Genomic DNA, 21,478 nt, shown 5'->3' with positions numbered 1-21,478 from the left:
GAAGAAAATGATTGAAGCTAGAAAACATCATTTTGAGTGAGGTAACCCAGACCCAGAAAGACATTTATCACATGTACTCACTCATAGGTGTTTTTTAAACATAAAGCAAAGAAATCCAGCCCACAAATTACAATCTCAGAGAAACTAGACAACAATGAGACCCTAAGAGAGACATGCATAGATCTAATGTACATGGGTAGTAGAAAAAGACAAGATTTCCTGAGTAAATTTGGAGCATGGGGACCTTGGGAGAAGTTGAAGGGGAGGGGAGAGGTAGGGAGGAAAGCAGAGAAAAATATAGAGTTCAACAAAAACCAATTACAAAAAAAGAATTGTGTTTTAATAATGTATGTTGATCCAGTATGATTGTTTCTTCATTTTTTGTCATTTCCAGCCCCAATCACTCTCCAACATATTTGGGTTAGTTATTCCTTCCTAGGAATGAGCCTGAACTAGGCTACTGCTGAGAGGGAAGCACCTGCCTCTGGAAGAGTTGTGGAGATCTGGGTGACCTTTTCCTCCCAGGGTCCCTTCCTGTATCATTCTATCTCTGCCACGAGGGGACCCTGCTGATGTGCCCCTGATTTTTCTCATTATATTTAGTTCCCCATGGACCTAGAAGCATTGGGACCAAGTAGCTTTGTCCTAAAACCTTTGAAATTAAGAGCCAACAAGAAATCTTTCTTCTTTTTGTGCAATGTTCTCAGACATTTCTGATGAAAAGTCTCACCAACTTATTGTCATCTTACTTTATAAGAGCAAGATAGAACCTCTTGGTTCTGACTGTCACTGAATACCCCATGTTCAACCCCTTTCCACTTTCCTCTTACTGACTGCTGGAAAACACCATTCAATTCTCAACTGGTATGAAAGCGCCTATTTTTTTAAAAAAATTATTCCTGATGATTATGTTTCAAGGAGACTCCAATGTTCCTGAGAAAGACTTCCAGGAACTGTAAATCTCGTAAGCATCTTGAGAAAAACATGTCCCCATCAAAAGGATGAAAATGCTCTAACAAAGGAGGGCAAAGTGCTGTGGTCAGGAAGAACCTACCTAAAGGTGAGTCCAACTCAGAGCAATATCAAAATCACCTTGGCGGCTGGGACCTCCATTGAGTGAGGGGGAAGGCAGAAGCATGTGCTCTAGGACTCTCCTGGTTATAATTCCATTTTTATTTTAATCCTTCAAAGTAACTCTGTTTCTTTGTATAAAGTACTGTAACACTAGCCTCACTGCTTTCCAAATAAATGTCATAGCTACTCATGCTATGAGATCCTAAGCACAGCTTCAGCTGAAACACTTGCAGAACGCCTGGTCACCTAGTAACAGAGCCATAAATACTCCTTCAACAAACAGATGATCAGGATGTCAGCAAGAAAGAAATGCAAAGCAAAACAAAGAGGAAACTCTTTAGGATATAAATGGCATTCAGCTAGACCATTAAAGATACTTTTAGACCCAAATCACCTTTCCCATCAGCCTCTGTGCTCTGTTGTCAATACTGACTGAAGATTCAACAGAGGTAAGAATTATGCATATTTCCCATTGGAGTATAAGTTCAACAAGAGAAACCATTTTCTTGCTTTTATCAGGTTAAGGTCAGGGAATCTACAAATATGGGCAGGCTTGTTGAGCATGTCCCTGTAAATGGATTGTTTTACAATGAACAAACGTTATCAGTACTGGCATAATGCATAGTGTTATCCATCTTACCTATTCCCATTTGAGAATCTTAGTTCGTCGTGAAAATAGTTTTCAGCGAAGAGGTAGTGTAGACTAGGATATTTATGTCATGGTTCTTCTATAAGGAGCAGCTCTGGAAATCAAAGCTCTGCCCACAGGAGTCCAGACAGCACATCTCTTTCATGTGTCTTGTTGGGTATACGTTGTGGGGAAAACATGCACTTTAGTGACAGCAAAAGGCGTGAAAAATCTCAGGCTTGAAAGGTAACAATAGTACTCATTTACCTGGTGGCATGCTCAAGCTGAGAACGGTTGAAAGGATGCTTGGGTCTAAGATGCAGTTGATTTGAGGAGCTTTGCATTTTATTTCCCTGGATCTGAAGAACATGGAAACCATCTAGCAACATTGCTGTGTCTCTGGCTTGTGGAATCATTCAGTTTATGTTTTCAGTGTGTGTGTGTATATAAATGTGTGTGTGTGGGGGAGAGAGAGAGAGAGGGAAGTTCACATCTGTGTAAGCACATATCTGGGTCTACATCAAGAGTTCAGAGTTTCCCTAGAGTTCAGATTTTCCCTATCTCTCTGTCTTTCCCATACTTATTTATATAGGTAGGTCTCTTACTGAAGTCACAGGGGGGATTCACATCTGGGTATACATCAAGAGTTCAGAGTTTTCCTATCTCTCTGTCTTTCCTATGTTTATTTGTATAGGTAGGTCTCTTACTGAAGCCAGCGTTTACCAGTTTGGCTAGTCTTGCTAATGAGTTTCACATGACCCTGATCTCTGCTTCTTAATCTCTGGGCTTTCGTGTAAACCATTACATCCTCCTTGGTTCTATGTGGGTGCTAGGGACCTTAACTGATTCTTGTACTTGTGTGACTTGTTATTTATCCTCTGAGCTTTGAGCCCTCTCTCCAGCCTGGAGTGATGCTTTGATCCCTGTAGATGAGGGCGCTCTGTGCTGTGCTCTTGCTCAATTCTTCTTCTCCCTGTACTCACAGCAGTCACTGAGTCAAAGGATTAGTGAACAATTCAGCACCTCTTCATAGCTACAGGACTTTGTTCTGGATTCAGGGATGACATCGTTACTAAAATTAACACAGCTAACTAAGTAGAGCTTAATGACAAAATCACTGCACACCAGTTGGCATCGGGCATGTTAGTAGTGGTCAGGCAACTTGCTAAGGCAAGGGAGTTTTCTATCTTTTGTCATCTAGTTTTTAGCGGAAATACTTTATAAGTAAGGAAATAACAATAACATTTGCAGTATTTATTATAGATCAAAAATACATTTCAGTTATTTTTAAAAGTAGCTATTTTAGAACTTTATTCTTACCAGATAAAACAACCATACTTTTCAGAAGTCCAGATGAATTCTTTCATCTCGCCATAGGTCTAGGGTTGATATTTACTGAGCTAATCAATAAGTGTAGCTATGAAACATGAAAGAAATGTCTTCCATTCTCAAACCAGAACATTTAAAGTTGCATGCCCTTGGATTCAAGTTGAAAAAAACTAAAATCAATATAGTTTTCTTTTTTCTTTAATACTGTAAATTTTGCAATTTATTTATTTATTGTGTGTATGTGTGTGTGTGTGTGTGTGTGTGTGTGTGTGTGTGTGTGATGTGTACATGCTTGTAGTGGTCAGAAGAGGGCTTTGAATACTTAGTATCTCCTTCCACCATATGAGTTCAGGAAATTGGACTCAGTTCTGTATTGCAAGCAAGTGTCTTTACCCACTGAAACATCTCACCAGCCATAAATTCATATTTTCAGAAGCGTTATCATGGTGTGAAGAATGTAGGTAGTAGATCTTATGCTTCTGGTGATAAAATGTCATGCTGTCTCTGGCCTTACATGATAGATATCTATATATCATGCAATAATCCACCTAGCTAAATCTTTTCAGAGCTCATGAATTTATTATCATAATTGCATTAGTGTTATTATTTAGCCTTTCTCTAAGTTCCTTGGTTTTGCCTTCCCCATCCAATCGTATTGGCCATAGTGCCAAACACAGTGGGCTCTGTATGACAAAACTACAGGTGAGAGAGATGGTGGAATCCTGCCTATTTACCTTTACCAGGGAGGAAGACTTCTTTCATGCTCTCCAGTAGCAATACTTATACATAGACAACATTGAAACCCTAAAGGTAAAAACATGAATAAACGTACAAGAAAAATGGTACATAGTGTGTGAAAGACACATACAACATTCGGTGCAATGGAAAACAGTTGAAGAAATAAATGATGCAGAAAAAAGCCTACAAATCACCCGTGGAAGTTAATATGTATATAAAGTGGGAACTCTAATTTTCAAGCCTGGGTGGTTACAAGCAAGAGAAATACCTAATACAGTGTTTAGTATTTTGAAATAGGTTATTAACAGGTGGCATCCCCAAATAAAAGTTCAAGTGTCAGCTATTATAAAGGATGATTAGGAACCAAATCTTTCCCTTTGAAGAAAACCTGAAAAAAGCATGGATGATTATGCTCTGGTTGTCAGCACACACTCAGGGTCTCTCCACAGTAGCCAAAAGAAGAACAGCAGGTGAATTTATTTACCTGAAACAAATTAATAGGAAAATCTAAATAATGAACACTGATAAATCTATTTCCCTTTATTCTCTCAGCAACCAAAATGATGCTGTCTGTGTTAATGGATTCTCCAAACATCTCACCTCAGATGGGATGGGAGGCTGCTCCCAGAGGTATGAAAAATGTCCAAGATATGATGACACAAGGACTCAGGATGTGTGAACCCTGCTGTGCCTAAATCATGTGAACCAAGTTCACTCAAAAGCACACTGAATTCCAATGCAGTGTTGTATCTTACTTTTATGCCTAATTCTGAGTTACAACAAAGCAAATAATCACCAGACATTCAATGAAATGTTTTAATCCAGCAAGAAATCTTCAGTTGATAAAGAGTTGTTAGAAAGCCTGGTGATATAAGTTAGATTCCCAGGGCTCATATGTTGGAAAGGGAGAGATTGTTTCCTCAAATTGTCCTCGTCCCTCCTCAAGTATACCACAGTGTCCCTAAAATAAGTAAACAAACAAATTAAGTGGTTTTTTTTCTACAGAGTATTAAGACAACAAAACAACAAGGTCAAAGATGAGCTCAGAAAAAAAAAACCGAGAAACCGCACTATAACTGGAGATAAATGTGTAATAATGGAAGATTTATAATAGCCTCAAGGTGATTAAAAGAAATTGTAAAGCAAATAATCTCTAAAAACGGAAAAATAGTTTTTCTTCCAGTTCCAATATATAAGTAATAGAAATTACAAAAATAATGTCCCAAATGAAAGAATGATGTTCCAAATATAAAATTAAATATTTCATTGCCATGGAAGCCAAGTGTTGCCAAACAGAAAATATTTTACCAAATGCTTAGCATGTTGGAAGGAAATTTTATCACAGCCTAATAAATGGAAAATATTGACATTTTATTTCTGCCAAGTGAGGGAAGGTCAATGTTTTTTGATAGAGTGACACCTGGTGTCCTATTTAATGCTCTATGGCAGTGAATAGAAAACATGACCAGGCATAACATTAAAAAGCATGTAATTGGGGAATTAGGGAAGTGGGGAAGATACCTACAGTTTCTGAGGATTCATGATTACCACGGTAGAAAGCAAGCAGACATGATGCTGAACCAGTAACTAAGACCTTTATGTTCTGATCTTCAGGTAGCAAGCAGAAGGGAAGTTTTCGAAAATGGGTTTTTGAAACACAAAGCCCATTTCAGTGACACACCTCCTCCAAAACAACCACACCTCTCAATCCTTCCCAAATAGTTCCACCTATGAGTCCAAGGGCAGCATTCTCATTCAAACCATTGCTCCTGACATAGCTACCACACTCCAAGAAAGGCCCCATGCACAGAAGTAATTGGCTAAAACAAAATGGAGTAAATGGGTGTTTTGTTTTCGGCGGGGGGTATATGGAAAGACAATATAAGAATAGGTGAGTGGTGAGTCAGAAATAGGTGGATTTGGGAGGAAAGTTAAGGTGGTAAATATGATAAACATGCTTTATGTGAATTCGTCAAAGAATTAATTTTAAAAATTAAAATATCTGTAAAGGATAATATTCACCATGCACTCTTGGTCAGCAAATTATCCAAATTAAGACATGAACTACACATATAGCTATCTAGGTTCTGACTGAGAATAGTCCTTTACTTAAAAGCCCTTGGCACATTCCCTCTACCTAAGTAGATATATTCAACAGTATGTACAGAATAATCAAATGGAAAGAATTATTTCACACGCTTTGTTGAACACACACACACACACACACACACACACACACACACACAAACCTAGGATTGCACCCAGCATGGCCTGAGAAGCCAGATCAGAAAAGAACAATGTAACGTCAAATTCCAAGAGAGTTCTGTTAAGTAAAAATGCATCCTTTCAATGTATAATGTGTTTAATACATTGAGTAAACCTAAAGCTCTCTAGGTGTCCTCAGGGGAAAGGGTAATGAAAAGTAAAAAGTAAAGCAAGAAAATGGAAAACAAACCAAACAGTAATGGTATGCATTAAAAGGTATATACTTAATTTTTTAAAAAGAGCATGGAGAGAGAAATAATTTATTGTAAAAACTGAGGGGTGCAAGGATTTCATTTCAGTTAGTTCATTGTGTATTAGTTATTTTTCTCACTGCTCTGACAAATGACTGACAAAGGCAACAAAAGAATGTGAGGGTTTATTTTGATAGACAGGCCACTGTGGCTTGGTGGTAGTTCTATAGGGGTGTTGTGCATTGCTCAGGATATAAATGTTTGCCGTAGAGAAGCTACTTACAGATATCCTAAAATGTCACAGGTTGTGCATATTTGTTCATTAATGTGCCTGAGAGTTACACTTAAAGAGATGCCTTCAGTTCAGTCCATCTTAAGATTTGTGTGAAATAATTACCTGTCTGAATTATTACAGCAACAAATGGATTCATAGTCTTTTTAAAATCACAGATCCAATTTTAAATCCATAAATCATACTTACTATCATTTTCATGTTTGAGTTAGACAATGTAGCATTACAAAAAGGCTAACTGTGCTGTGTTACCATATTTCAAGCTGCTTGGAATTACGTTTGCTAACTGACAGAGGTGGATTCCCAGAGAAAATACCAGTGTTTATGTTAGACATAATAATTTGCAAAATTTTAATTTACTTTGTCATAATTCTATTTATTATAATAACAAGGAACATATTTCTTCATGTTGAGAATACTTTGTTATATTCTTGTTTCTCCAAATTTATTCCTCATCTATGCAGATGAGTTTGTACCCAATTTTAAAGAATAATTAACAACTAAAATTTATAATTGATATTCAGATATATATTTCTTATAGTCAAGCAAATGAACTCATTTCAGCAAAAGAAAAAATAATGATGCTAATCTTGCTTACTGAAATTTAGTGATAAATATAAGTGGAGGAATTATTAAGTATTCTTTCAATTGATTTGTGGCTGTTTGGATCTTGTGGAATGTTTTCCCATAAATAAGCAACTTTAATTAGTCCATGGTCATAAACTCAGATTCTAAATGTATACATACTTTTAAAATTCATGTTAACAGAAGGACCAATTGCTTTACATGCATAAATTGTGTGAATTGTGAAGAAGAAATAATCATTTGTCATATTGAAAAAAAATTGTTTGCAAGGTTCTCATCTGTAGATGCCAAATCTTCTGTTGCCTTGTTATTTATGGGGTAACCACAGCATTGGATTGGTTTAAACAAAAAAATACCAGCCAAGAATCTTTCATGGAGTACCTGCCAAAGGACAGAATATCAACACTGGCCCATCTTTGTTTCATCTTTTTTTGCTTCTTCTCCTTCTGTTTTCAATTTTTTTCTAGTAATACTGCTACAACGATGGTAATTTTAAAGACTTTTTAGGTTTACACATCCATTCCTTGTAAGAACACACCTGTTCCTACTGTTACTAGAACTGGTGAGAAAGGAGCAGAGTGAACAGCTATTCTTGAGCATCAGAGGTGACCATATCAGAAAATTTTGTGTTGTAGATTTTTAAAGAAAGTGAGTCATAATGACTCAGAACAGTCTCAATAATTAATTGGATTAAAGTTGATAATCATTTCATTGATTTTTTTATTATTACATTAATTACAGCTGTCCAAAAGCCTGAAGGAGTACAAATACAATAATACACAGACATAAAGCAGGTTCTTTCTGTATATTTTCTTACTTTGGTAGTTTATATCCATCTAGGGGATAAAGAAGACATAAGTCAATGAACAAAGAGATTATGGCTTGCTTCCTATACACAAAGGTAAATGCTCATTTTCTCTCAAAGATGTGTGTTTAAAAAAAAGCTCTGATGAGATTTTTGAATAGCTGCAGGGTCAGTGTTCATGCTTATGAGCCTCTGTTGAAAGAATGAGAATAAAGCATTGTTAGGCAAAGTAGATTTCAGAGAACAAGGTCTTGCATGACAGGTGGAAGATGTGGTCATTCCATTATTCCTTGTGGATTAGTCCTTGCCATCTTCATGTGACGAGTTTTCCTTTTAAAAATTAATCAAGGAATGGGTTTAATTATAACCATCTCTTAAAGTTGCCATTAGAATTAGATATAAATGTGTATAGAAAATATACTTTTCTATTGCCATGCCAGAGTTCTGTGATCAAAGTAACCTATAAATAAATCATTGAATTTAGAGGCTCATGGTTCCAGAGGCTTAGAGTTCATGACTGTCATGGTGGGAACATGGCAGCAGGCGGGCAGGCATGACGATTGAGAAAAAGCTGAGAACTTATACGTGATCCACAAACTCATTCAGAAGGAGAGAGAACTAATTGGTAATAATCGTAGTGATCACAATGCTTAATCTTCCCAAAATATTAAGTGCAAATGTACAATGACAATATTTGTTCCCTTTCATACAGAGCTCTTTGTGAGCTTGAGTTTATGGAAAACAAGTTAGGTTAAAATTACTTAGATTTCATGCCTCCTTAAAAAGTAGATTGTATTTTTGCCTAGGAGTATTTGCCAGGACAAGGGTAATGGGTGTCAATCCTGTGACTTTTTTTTTAGAAAACTAAGAAAGAAAATGATGGTTGAAATTTTTATATATGTATTCCTTTTATTCTAAATGCATTTGGTCAATTTGAGATGACAAATCTACCTTTTAATTCTCTAAAATTGGAATCTGTTCTAGCAAGGGGGAGATTTGATGAAACAACTGAGGAGCTGTTTAAATGATCTTTCTTCTAAATTCAATAACCCCTTAATTCTGCATTTTAGTTCATGGATAATTGTGTGGAGCTGAGAATGAATCATACATATAACTGAGAAGCATAGTTTGTTCTAATAACGTCCTTAGGCAGCTGACAAATCTAATGTTATGTATTTTGGGGGGGCACAGATAACAGCTTCAGGTCTAAAACCAGATTAGCATCTTACTTTTTTAATTACTAAAATTAAACTATAATTAGACACTATTATTTTAAAAAGTTGCAACTCCTCACACTGTGATTAAGTTTACATATGAGTATACTTATATTAGGAAAATTTTACACACTACTTCATTTATTACAAAAATTAGGAATACATAAATATTAAGTCTAAGGATAAAAATCTTAACATTTATTTGAATTTAGGATTTTTCCTTTTTTATTGCAAATAGATTCCACTTTCATACAGCATATACCAACCACAGTTTCCCCTCTCTCCACTTTTTGCAGCTTCCCTCACCTCCACCTCTACCCTTGATCTACTCAAGCTCTGTTTCCTCTTAAGAGGAGAGGGAGTAGGGGGAGCGGGAGGGTATTGAGAGGAGGGGAGGAAGTGGAAATTCTTTAAATAAATAAATAAGGAAAAAAAGAAAAGAAAAGAATAGACCTCCAAGAGACAATAGAAAGCAGGACAAAACAAGATAGAATACGACAAGGCAAAAGCCCTCCTATCAAGGCTGGACAAGGCAACCCAATAGGGTGTAAAGAGTCTCAAGAGCAGGCAAAGAAGTCCAAGACACATTCTCTCACACTATTAGGAGTCCCACAAATCCACCAAGCTAGAAACCATAACATAAAAGCAGAGGACATGATGAAGACCCATGAAGGCTCTGTGATTGCTGCTTCAGTCTCTGTGAGCCCATATGAGCCCTGCTTAGTAGATTCAACAGGCCATGTTCTCTTGGTGTCCTGCATCCTCTCTGATTTCTACAATCTTTGTTTCTCCTCTTCTACAAGGGTTCCCTGATCTCTGAGGGGAGGAACGCAATGGAGACCTCAAATTCAGACTCTTTCCTCAAAATGTCTGACAGTGGGTTTTTGCACCAGTTCCCATCTTCTGCTGAAGGAAGCCTCCTGTTGATGACTGAACAAAGCATCAGTTTAGGAATAACAGCAGAGTATCATTAGAAATCATTTCGTCACTTTTTTTTTTTTTTGCCAGACCTGCTTGATTCTACCCTATGTCTCAGTCTATCCAGTCTTTGGATTCTTGGCCAATGAGGCAGTGTCAAGAATGGATTCCCTCTCATGATGAGGGCCTCGAGTTAAAGCAGACATTTGTTGACAACTCTCACACTTTCTGCACCACCATTACACTAGAACATTTTTTCAGGGGGTAAAAGGTTGTAGGTGGAAGGCTTTGTGGTTGGGTTGGTGTCCATGTTTCCCTTTCTGTACCTACGAATACCTTCTCATGACAAATATTCACACAATTCACTCTACAGAGAAAGTTCAGACAGGCACGGGGCCTTCATTCATACTTTCTATTCTCTCTGTAGTTCATTTTGTAATCAGTAGATTTATTTTAAAATGTTGAAATGTGTTCAATTAGCACTGCCAAATTCTCAAGGAGGCAGGAAAGTCTGGTTACCTGAGATGCTTCCCAATCTTTCCCTACAAGTCAGCTTATAACTATAAAGATACAATGCTTAGTGAAAGCAAATAAGGAGTGAGGTTAGGTTTTATCTAATTTATCATACTCTATTACACAAATGTATTTTGAGTATGGTTCAAATTAGAGTATTCAAAGAAGAAAACATTGGGTAACAATATTATTATCATTAAATTTTATGTGGACTTGGGTAATTTTTTTTGAAAGTAATTTTATTAAATTATAAAAGTTTCCATTTACGCCCCTCTTCCCAACACCTTCCCACTCCCCCCCACTCCCTCTCCTCCTCCCTCTTCGTCCCTAAGGGCAGTCAGGGTTTCCTGCCCTGTGGGAAGTTCAAGTTCCTCCCCCCTCCCTCCAGGTCCAGGAAGGTGAGTATCCAAACAGACTGGATCCCCAAAATCCAGTATATGCAGAGAAAACAAGTCCCAGTGTCATTGTCAATGACTTTTCAGAAAGACTCCGGGCCAGCCACATTCAGAGAATCCGGCCACATTCAGAGAATCTGGTTGGATCACTTCCTCGTTCAACCTCGGGTGCATGGTGGGGGGGGGAGGGTTGTTGGAAGGGGAGAGGGTTAGAGAGAAGGGAGTAGGGGAGGAATGGGGAAAGCTCGGTTGACCGGGATGGGGGGGATGGAGGAAGGATGAATATGGGATCAGGGAAGAATATATTTCAACTAAGGGAGTCATTTTAGGGTTTACAGGAGACTTGATTATATATGGGATCCCAGGTCCAAGGAGAGATCCCCAGATTGTTCTCTGGACAGAGGAGAGGGTGCCTGAACCGGCCTTGGCCCATAACCATACTGATGAATATTTTGCTTATCACCATAGATCCTTCATCTGGCGATGGATGGCGATACAAACGGAGACCCACATTGGAGCACCGGACTGAAACCCCCAAGGTCCAAATGAGGAGCAGAAGGATGAAGAAAATGAAAAAGGAAATAAGGACTGCGAGGGATGCTATCACCCACTGATACAAGGGGAGGGATCTAATGAGAGTTTACCAAGGCCAGTTGGACTGGGACTTGGGTAATTTTATGTGAGAAAACAGTAATGGGATGAAACAAAACAGCACTGGAGAAAGCTGATGGAGGAATGTCAGAAGTAAAAGGTCAGTCTGAGATGCACAGTTCAAGCCTTTTGTCTCAAAGTAAGACCCTACCTCAAAACACCAAGAGCTGGGGGATTTGGTTAAATGAAGAGTATTTGCTTACCTTTCTTAAATGTAATGAGTTTGATTCAAACACTGTGGAAGCAAAAAAAAATCTAAGCAGAAACATGAGACATTTTATGGTGTAATCTTCTCTGGGGAAACAGAAGTGGCTGGAAAAACAAAAGGGGCTTGGACTCTATTGCTTTTCTTTGTATTTGGAGATAGAGTATCAGTGTCACATATCCTAGGCTGAGCATGAACTCACTCTGTACTCAAGGATGACCTTGAATTCTGATTCTCTGATCTCTATCTCCTAGGTGCTGGAACTATGCATAGGTGAAATTCAGGACTTTCTACATGCCTAGGGAAACATGCCACCAATTGAGCTACAATCCCAGCCCTATTATTTTTAAACATTTATTTCATGTAAAAATAAATGTAATGAAAGTGATTATACTAGTTAGTCCCTTACAGTGTGATAAAATAATCTGTTTTTAAATTTTTTTTGATATCCAATATTCCTTACATTCTCAATCAACCTATCAACCAACAGGATATATACAGCAAGAAACTCTGTCATTTTACCTATGATTGTCATGATTTTAGTTTTGCATGGGTATATTAAGTATAAACCAAGCAAAAGGAAAGAAACAAGCAGCAAATAAGACAGAAGCAGTAGACACCCAGCAAGGCATCATCAAATCAGGATGCTGTAACATCCAGCAGACACAGCCAGAGCAGCCTGATTGAAGCAGCCGATAAAAGCAACATCAGTAAACTTAAAGGCTTACAAAATCCAGCAGAAATTGACTTTAGAAGTTAAAGGAGTCAACTAGAGCTCTTGATTGAGTTTTCCCTTCATGGATGAGCTTCTTACTTGCCCTTACATTTTTATATATTGGGATAAAGGTTAAACAATAGCAACCTCTGCTGGAGATCCCCTATGTATTTTCAAGGATGTGATTTTTGTTTTAGTACCCTTAGCTGCTTTCCGATATTTCTCTCTCTGAGTCATTACAGAGTTAGGAGATCTTCTTGATCCAGAATAAAGGATGGCATCTTTTCTCCCAGATCCCACTTTTGATGAGCTTAAACAGTATGTCTAATTTATTAATATAATGTCCATTTCATCTATTGTCTCTATCTATCTATCTATCTATCTATCTATCTATCTATCTATCTATCTATCTATAATCTCTTTAGCTATCTATCATATATCTATCCATCCCTTCTGTTCACCTACATACTTAAAGACAGCTTTAATGTGAGTACCTTTAGACTTTAAAGTTTCACCTCCCGTATTCTTTGAGGGCATGAAGCATGTCTTTTCTTACTTGAAAAGCAAAACTAATTTAGCTTTCCTGAGAGAGTCAGGGAGGACCAAAGGGATATTGAAACAGCATCCTCTCCACTTCCCCTCCAACCTTGCGGATGAGCTGAGGAGTGTAGCCGCATTCCACAGCTGCTATTATCACTGAAGAACTGCTGGAAATTGGTTCTCCTTGAGTTCTCTGTATCAGGAGTAAGTGGAAAGTATTTTTTTCTTCTTCCTTATAAAGAACTCCTCCTGACAAAACTGAGAGGATCAAGAGATCAGTTGCATCTCAAGATGGCCCTTCCAATCCTAAGCGTCTACTTGAAGGATATTCTTACGATGGAAGGACCCATTCATTTAATTTAGCAAGCTATTTCTTAACAAGTAAACGTGTTTAATTAATTTCATAAAGCTTCAAATCAGCCATGCACACTATAGTGTGGGTTGACTAGTTTAGTTCTCAGTTCCTTGATTGGCTAAATGAGACTGGCTGCACTTAGGTCGGTGAGAATAATGAGAAAGAAGGTAACTTGGTTCAAGTATTGATGTTCCTTACTTCAGCAACCTCAAATACTCTAATGCTTTACAATGTAAAAGAAACAATAACGTTGAGAGGATAACTTGAAGATATATTTGAAATCAAGACTACTTCTCCAAAGCCAGGAGTGTTCAGTTGTATAAAAGACAGTAGTGCACGAAGTGTGATCCTTGGATCAGCAGTATAAACGCCACTGGAAAACTGTTAAAATAAGAAATCTGGCCCCAGAATCTCTAGGATAGGTCGAGTGCTTCTTTTCCACAGTAAAGTTTGGATTGGTGACAAGTGACCTACACTGGGAGGGAAGAACCGAGTTCAAACACCTAGCGACCTTGGGTAACACCGAGTTCAGAATGAAGGCAAGTGGCCATTTGGCAGTAGCAGCAGCATCAGAAAGAGGGCAATGGAGTACGAGCTTGTGGTTTGCACTGGTATGTCCAGCCTAGGGCTGCATCCCTAGTCCTGTGCGTGCCTTCGTCTATTGCTTCGGCCACACTTTGAAGCTTGGAGCCCAATTTTATTACATGGTTGTTTTATATTTTGATCTTAAAGTAAAGGTTTCACCCAAATTTAAAATTCTTGAATTAATTTAAGCTTTTTAAACTGTTTGATATAAAAGATAAAAGCCATTGCCGTCTTTTGGGGATTTTCCTCCTCCACCTCCCCTACTGTTTTTGGTTTTGGGTATTTTGAGACAGGAATTCACTACGTAGTCAAACTGGTCATACACTCACAGTCCTCCTGCCTCAACCCCTGAGTGCTGAGATAAAACTCATGACCACATGCCTTTATAGTATACATATTATTATGTCCTGACTGATATTTACAAACTCTGAAAAGTTGGCCATGTATGTCTACCCTAGAATTAGCCGTGTATGTCTACCCATGAATTCAAAGAGAGAAACACAATTCCATTTCCCACTATGAAGTAAAATAAAGAAAACTGTTCTCAAGTACATGCAATCTGGACTCATCAGTTCCAAGCTCTATTTGACAAAAAATAATTTGTAAAACTGAGGCTTGAAGTAGATTGGTATGTTTTGAGTGAGGGCACTCAAATGTGTAACACTAGGAAGCTCGCCATACATGTCCTTTGTTGATGTGCTAATCAATGCAAAGTCATTCATCAGCCAAATGCCCACCTGGCTTTCCCCATGGACAGACAAAATACAAAGCCAAACATACAGATAGTATGAAAGAGTAGTTACCATGCAATGTAGTCTACTTCTTGGCAAAGCGTCTCGTGTCATTTGGAAGATGCAAAGATGCATCCATCCAAGCTTTGTAAGCTGGTTTGCCACAAGCATGGATGTACATCCGTAATAATCCATGGCTGTGGACCATTTTACATCAGTTCTTAATGAAAGCAGCTACCAAATACTGTTCAAAACCTAGGTTCCTATGAGTGTGGCTTCTTCTATCAAAACTTACATGTTTGCAGTGCTATGAGGTTTTCTCATGTCCAAGACTCCCACTCTGAGTTCTCCATGTGAAAAGAAGAGTCTTCTTAGCAGGCTAGATGATTGGAAATATAGAAAATATTAATTTATAAAGCAAAAATGTTTCCTATATTAATAATAAGGCATTGTAAATTTAGAGCAAATTTTCTTCTTGTTCATAAATATTTCACTTCTGTTTATTTGTAAAGGCTAATGACATTTAAAAGATTAATCAGTAAAATGTCTGTTAAAAATGTATTTAATGTTTTTTCTGATTAAAAGAATTATCCTAATATACTATGAAATTGGATAAATACTGTACTAGTTCCAAGAACTTCATATGACTATGCTATCTGTTAGCTGAAGGCCCTGTAACAAGGCTAACAGCTCTGCTTGATGTAATAAAACATGATTGCTATAATAGCTTATGTTATAATGGCCCCTGTGTTCTTAGCCTTCATACAAATTCATATAACCTTTTTCTACATCACAAGAGCAATAAGAGACAGGATCAGTCTGTGATTCTAGAGAAGGGCTGAAAAAGCATGTAGAAAATATGTGTTTTCAAGTATCGGAAGGTCACAAAAATGTGTTCAAGTTTCTCTAATGACTTTCAATATTTTTCTGCCACCAATATTTTCTGGATAATTCTCAATTTTATTTTAAAAGCACAAGAATATTTGTCTGCTGATAGATATTTTCAAATCTACTTGCAAGGTCAATGCATGTATTTCTTGGTTCTTGGGCATCTAGCAGTTTTCAAAAATAAGGTTCCAGATATAGTATGGGAAAGCAATATATTTCCTTCAAAGATATTTATGTTCCATCTTCTCAATTCCCATCAAAATGAGATTGCAAAACAGTCTAGGGGAGAAAACTTGAGCATGTTAATGTATAAAACTGTTTCACAGACTATTGATTCAACTTATAGCCAATTACAACTTCTTATTAGATAATTAATCTATCCCGAGGGCAAATATTTTTTTCCAGAGGAAACATTATTCCTGTTTACCTCAACACCTTAAGATGTATCATGATCTGTCATTGCTTTGGCTCTTACAATTTTTTTAACAAGGTTCATTTCATGTTTCCAAGTCTAACTTTTACCCAGAGGGCAAACTGTCAAATACTTGGTGAAAATGTCACCATGGATTAGAATTTACTGGGTTGATCCTATGCAAATTCTACTCCGGTGTCATGGAAAACCATTTATGTGTTTGCTGGAATCCTGTTTATTAAATTAAAAGAAACGGGGCTCTCTCCAGACACTGACTATAACTTTGGTCTGCCTTCTCTTGAGCTTTGCACCTTTGCCATGCTCAGAGGAACCTGGAGCAGCCTCTGCATGCCCAAGGCAGCAGTTGGTCAAAGGAAATGTGTTATTCTAAACTCACCAGTATTAAAATATTTAGCTATATTGCTGACAATCTCTTTAGCAAAGGTCAGTATAATAAAAGTATCTTGAAAATTGCCCTAGAAGAGTAATGGGAAATAATGCCTGAAAATATTCCACAATGAGCTTTTCCTATCTTTGCTTTTCAGAGTGATAAATATGAACAGCCATGCTGGAAAAGCATTTGGTTAGCTTGAAGGCAGTTAAGGCAGCCTTCTGAAGAAAAAAATGCTTCAATGAGACAAGTTCCCTTGTTCAAAGAAGGTGAAGAGAATGATTTGTGTTTGTCTAGAAACAAGCGAGTTAAAAAAGGTCACAATCTCTGAAGGAAAATGTAAAAGCAAATGTGACAGAGGCGGTAGGCAGAGGAGACATGGGGCCTGGCTCTTGTCTTAGAAGTAGCATGCTTTTAAAGTCCTTTGAACCAATAACAGCCAGCTTGGGATCTGGGAGTAATGGACACCAAGACACACAGGTATAGTATGCAGTCTTTTTGGGAGAAACTGAAGCCACCGCCTTGTCATCTTTGGTACAGGTATTCCTTGCATTGTGCTGCCAATGGTTTTGCCTCTGGATAATAAATTAAACTAGTAACCCAGTCCTTAGTCTCCACATGAAAATTCTTGCTTCTCGTGTCTTCCTATTCCCATCCTCACAACTCAACTCTAGCTCATCTTACTAGGTAGATTACACACACACACACACACACACACACACACACACACACACACGCACGCACATATTTTAATCTTATTTAATGTATATGGGTATTTAACCTCTATGTGCCACATGAGCTTATCTGGTGCCTTTGGAGGCCAATGGATCCCCTTGAATTAGAGTTCTATCCTGTAGGTTCTGGGAATGAAACCCAGGTCCTTCGGAACAGCAGCCAGGGCTTTTAACTGCTGAGCCATCTCTACAGATCCCAAGGGAGGCATTTTTAAGGCTACATGGCAGTTATATATTAAGAAGGGTAAGTGATGAGAAAACCTTCCCAGAAATGAGTCTCATTACCTGAGAGAATCATTCTGTCACCCCCCTGAAATGCTTGGTAAAAGAACTTCAGATTTACATTGAAATGAAACTGACAATTGAGGGTGGTATTAGACTTCAGTCTCTTCATTAGTCCTTTAGAACGGCAGTATTTCTATTGGAACCAGGGTCATCTCGTTTTCTACAAAAAAAGTTTTTTCCCACAATAAAGCAGTTTTGCAGCACTGTATTGAACTAAAAATAAAGATGCTTACATGTCCACATCTCACGAAAATGTTTCACTTCTAATGACCCACAAATCAGGTCAGTCTTGAGATTACTCTGAAGGCTGATTACGTGTTTCAAGATTCTCAGGGTCTGTAAATACTGATTTTTAGCGATCATAACTCCAGTTTCCCACTGCTTTATTTGTTTACTTAATTCCCTTTGAATTAACTCTACCCAATTAAATAATAGAGCCTAATAATACACTGAACTGATTAGAAGGAAATAAAAGTAGAGGGAATGTCAAAGCTATTCAATCTATAAAGTGCACGGAGTGGGAGAGCTGTCTACAGCATATTGCACCAGTTAACAAGTATTCAAGAAGAAAACTCTTCCATGCAATTCAAGAGAAGCTGTACGTGACATTTTAAAGAACACACATCAAATACGCTCTGCTGTCATTTCTATGTGTGTTGCATGTTTTTTTTATACAAAAGAGAAAGACAACATCACTTGCGGTTTGAGAATAGCTGGCAATCAATATGTCTCGACCAGAAAGAAGAAATAAAGCAACAAACAGAGCAACACAAATGGACAAAATCATCACTGACTCCATGGTTATCTTTGAAAGAGAAGAAAGATGCTTTCATGCTGTAGAGTCAAAGGAAAAAATTCCCCAATGCCACTTTCATGGTAGTTGTTTTCCTGTCCAAAATAAAATGCTCCAGTAGCCTGAATTACATTCAATTCACACTTAGTAAAAATCAATTACATGCAGATGATAGTGAGGATCTTGTTCCACACAAATGTTAAAGGTATGTTTTCTATTTCACAGGAGTTTTAGGTAGAGATAAAGATATTCAGAAAATGGGGAGAAAATATCAGGTGCATGGGACTGTAAATTCAAGAAAGGGGTACTCAGTATTAAAGGATATTTTAGGCAGCTTTAACTGATACAGTGACTATCATAATTAGAATTCATTTAGACTTCCTGGGAACCAGTGGACAGAAGATGGTGGGTTGGTGGGTGAGGCTTCTTCCTGATACTTTGCTATTGAAGTCACCAGTTACCTTTACTGTGTGGGATTGTGATATGAACGGTGACTGGGTCTGTGACCACTATGAAGTTCTCTGACAGCGGCAACCATTACAAAACAGAATTTCTTTGATTCCATTACTGTATCCAGGTATAGATAATGGTTGAAAGGTGGCCCTGGGAAAAGATCCATTCACTTCCTAGTCCTCAGAACCTACCAGCACCCTCTCACAGTGACTATCATTACTAGTCAAAAATGGGAGTAAGAATCAAGAGCTAAATTTTAGAGATTTTTCTGGATTATTTGGAATCTAAAATTCAAGCACATCTCTTTTTACAAGAAAGGTTGATGTAGTTTTGAGGCAAGTAAAAGGGAAAGGATTTTGGGAGAGGGAAGGTGGCAATGTGATGAAGGAGGCTGTGACTGAGGGCGTGCTAACCAGCACTTGATGACAGCCGGCTGTGGAAGAGATGATGAACATATTCTCTGTGGAGCTATGGGAGGCAGCATGTCGATCTTGCTGCCTTGATTTCACACTTCTGCTCTATAGAACTGGTGGGAAATAAATGTCCATGGTTTTTGCCTAACCCATTCACAGGAATTTGTTACAGCAAACTAAAACAATGAATAAACTCAGAGCTGGCTGAACATTACCAGAGGAAGATGAGCAAAGAGGAATTATAGTGAGACATTTCTTTCTTTCTTTTTTTTTTTAGATCCTAGGTGAGGTTTTAGTGATCTCTTGTTTGGGAGTAGATTTTGGTTGGGACAGCAGAGTGGGAAGGTTTTAGACTTCCAGGACAAAAGGTCAGTGTCTCACAGTATCATTAACGTCTTCTGGTTCTCAGACTTTAAATTCTGTTGTGGCTCATTTTCCATTCCTGTTTCCACTTCTGTTCTCTAGTTACCTCATTTCCTTACATTCTGAACAAAGACAATTCTTAGGTCTTGAACAGCAGTGTAGCATAACATTGTAATTCCCACTGTAGGAACAAAGCTCTCTTGCATCTAGAGAAATGGACTCCTCAACTGCTAAGGGAAATAGTTTTATCCCTTCCCAATCTATATACCACACTTAATCAGAAGCAGTTCAGCCTTTGGTAGGTTGGAAAATGACAGGGCAAAAATATTTGGGTTTTATTTATAACATGTTCATTTATTTCAATAGATTATACCTCAGAAAGTGACCTATTTTATTATCCCAGTCATTGTCCAGAACTTTAATGGGGGCCAGGAGTGATCTAAACTGCCATGGTTAATATTTACTCTCAGATTGGAAGAATTTGGAGTCACTTAGGAAACACCTCTGCAAGTGCCCAGAAGACTGTTTTCAGAGAGTTTGGCAGATGAGGGAAGACACACTCTGACTGTGAATAGCACAAGCCATATCTGGGATACAGGATTGAAAGGATCAAAAGCGGAAGATGTGGACACTGACATCATTCTCTCTCTGCTTTCTGACAGAAGATTCGGGTACCATCTGCCTTATACTTCTCTGACCATGCCTTCTCTGCCACAATGGTCTAAACTCCCTTATATTGTAAACCAGAACCAACTTTTCCTTCAGTAAGTGGCTTTGGTCAGGTATCTTTTTCCAGTACAGTTAGGAAAGTAATTTCTATAGAAACAATGATGAAAGCAGAGTATTCTTTCAATGCACAGCATATTCACAATGATTTGATTTTGAAAGGTTCTTCTGCATCACTAATGCGTCAACCATTTATACAACCATATATTTGTAGATGGTCCTCTATCTATCTATCTATCTATCTATCTATCTATCTATCTATCTATCTATCTATCCATCTACACTAGTTTAATGATTTATCAATTTTATGGTTTGTGAAAATTAGAAACATCTCATAGAAATTGTGCTTTGGTCTTTGAAGTTTGACTTTTTCCTGCACTCTCTCTATAATATTTTCAGCCGACTCTCTATAATTCCTTTTCTAGAAGGTGGGCTGAAACAGTAACACACAGTGCCATGTTAGTCACACAAACTGGATGGAACCAAACTGTCCTCTAATGAGTAGAATACTACAAAGTTAAATTGTTCAGGATGGGTATGTACATTAAAGGTAGTCTTAACTTTTTATGAGTTTACTGAAGAGCAACCCTGCCACATATGAAGGAGTATCTAAATGTGTTATGATGGGTATTTTATGGTCTGTCTTGCCTCGTAGATTAGAAATAGCTCTCATTATCTTTCGATTGCTAGAGCGTAGCATAATGTTTAGCATCTAACAGGGATATGATATAAATAAACTGAATTTGAGTTAGTGAAAATAAGAAGAGCCTTAAGGTAAAGAGAAAAAGAATGTGAGAAAATAAGGAATTAATTAGAAGTTATCTTTAAGAGTGAGTTGAAAGGATGGTACTATTCTGGTAGACTGTAAAAGCTCTGCTACTCCAGGCTTCTGTTAGGCAAAAGAGAAAAATCACAGATGATAGTAAAGACTGTTGTAATTTTCAGCATTTAATAGACTTTATATTTGTTCATTACATTTTCTACCCAGAATGGAAAATCTTCATCAGTGGCGACCATGTGATGTATTATTTTAAACTTGTAATATAGCAAGCAGACACATGTAACCAATTTTACATTTATAATGATTGAACCTAGAAATGGGTTGACTTATTGGCTTATGATCACATAGAACAGTTGAAATTTCATACCTTCATTTCTTTCCTTTTTAATTTATTAAAAATTTCCACCTCCTCCCATCCCCCCATTCCCCTCCCACTGCCCCCACTCCTCTTCCCCCTCCCTCTCCAGTCCTAAGAGAAGTCAGGGTTCCCTGCCCTGTGGGAAGTTCAAG

The sequence above is a fragment of the Myodes glareolus genome, chromosome 9 (genome assembly GCF_982192425.1).
Source record: "Myodes glareolus chromosome 9, mMyoGla1.1, whole genome shotgun sequence".
Classification (NCBI taxonomy): Eukaryota; Metazoa; Chordata; class Mammalia; order Rodentia; family Cricetidae; genus Myodes; species Myodes glareolus.
Note: the sequence above shows the minus strand (reverse complement) of the source record.